Source organism: Macadamia integrifolia, chromosome 2 (assembly GCF_013358625.1).
Source record: "Macadamia integrifolia cultivar HAES 741 chromosome 2, SCU_Mint_v3, whole genome shotgun sequence".
NCBI classification, from domain to species: domain Eukaryota; kingdom Viridiplantae; phylum Streptophyta; class Magnoliopsida; order Proteales; family Proteaceae; genus Macadamia; species Macadamia integrifolia.
Window position 1 is genome coordinate 4,971,833 of NC_056558.1, and position 1,224 is coordinate 4,973,056.

Below are 1,224 nucleotides of genomic sequence, written 5' to 3' on the forward strand. Positions count from 1 at the left end.
TTTTTAAGCAAAAGAAAACTTTATCATTCATAAGGTGAATTTTGAAATTCAAAAAAAAAAATCTTCTCCTAATTAAAGACATACCAAACACAAAGAGAATTTATTAAACCGAGAAAAAAAAAAATACAATATTTGTACTTTTTTCTTTTCTTCACTTGGCTACTAAACACAACTTAAATCATGATTGACCAATAGGGATTAATGGTAAGAAAACTTAAAATGCAGGGGTGGTTCTAATAACAATTTCAAACTTTTGTAGCTTCAAGAAACCTGACAGACTGTCAGAAAGAAGCTTTTTTTTTTTTTTTTTTTTGTTGGAAGTCAGAAAGAAGCTCCTTTAAATAAAACTGCTCATGCTGACGTGGTGGGTGAAACTTTGACTATTCGGTTGACTCTATCTTCAACTATTAGATTCGGCTCCCTCGCATGGCGATCTACTCTGACCATCACTTGTTGATCAATTGCCTTTCCACCTCCCCCTCTACTACTCCTTCAAATATTTCTACCATTGTCAAAGGCATTTTACTTTTAAAATCATCATTTCTTCTTGTAATTTTATGTATACTGGGATGGCTGAAAATGTGATTTCCCACTCTATTTTTAAATGTTTGCTCTGGTTTTTGGAAGTCATCCTTTTTAAGGATCTTTGGAATTTTGTAATAACCCTTTCGCCTTCGTATTTTGAATGAATTGATCTTATTAAAAAAAAAAAACTTAGCATCCATACTAGACATTGAAACTACACGACAGAGTTCCCAAAGCATGAGGAAAATTATTTCTCCACATCAACATTTAGGCTATTCATCAGGAATTGCAATTAGTTGAGAAGTATACTGAGAGAGAACCTAGTTGTGCAAACAACTGGACGTTTTTTTTATAAAAAATTAAATATATTCAAACTACTGGACTTGGTGACAACTATATGGCACAATAAATAGTCCGATCTCCGGGAGAAAAAAAATGAAAGAAGGTTATATATGCTGTCACCTTTTTTAGCACTAACAGCTCACCCAATAGGACTGAAACAGTAGATGTATAAGGAACTTTTCCGAGAGGAGAAGAGAGATACATAGATCTAAGTAATACCACCGACATACCCAGATGACAATTGTCAGTAACACCCTTTTTTTCTTTTCTGTTTTTGAAAACGCTAGTTTATTTACCGATCACAAGTTCACAACAACTGCGGTTTTTTTTTTTTTTTTTTTTTTTTTAAAAAAAAAA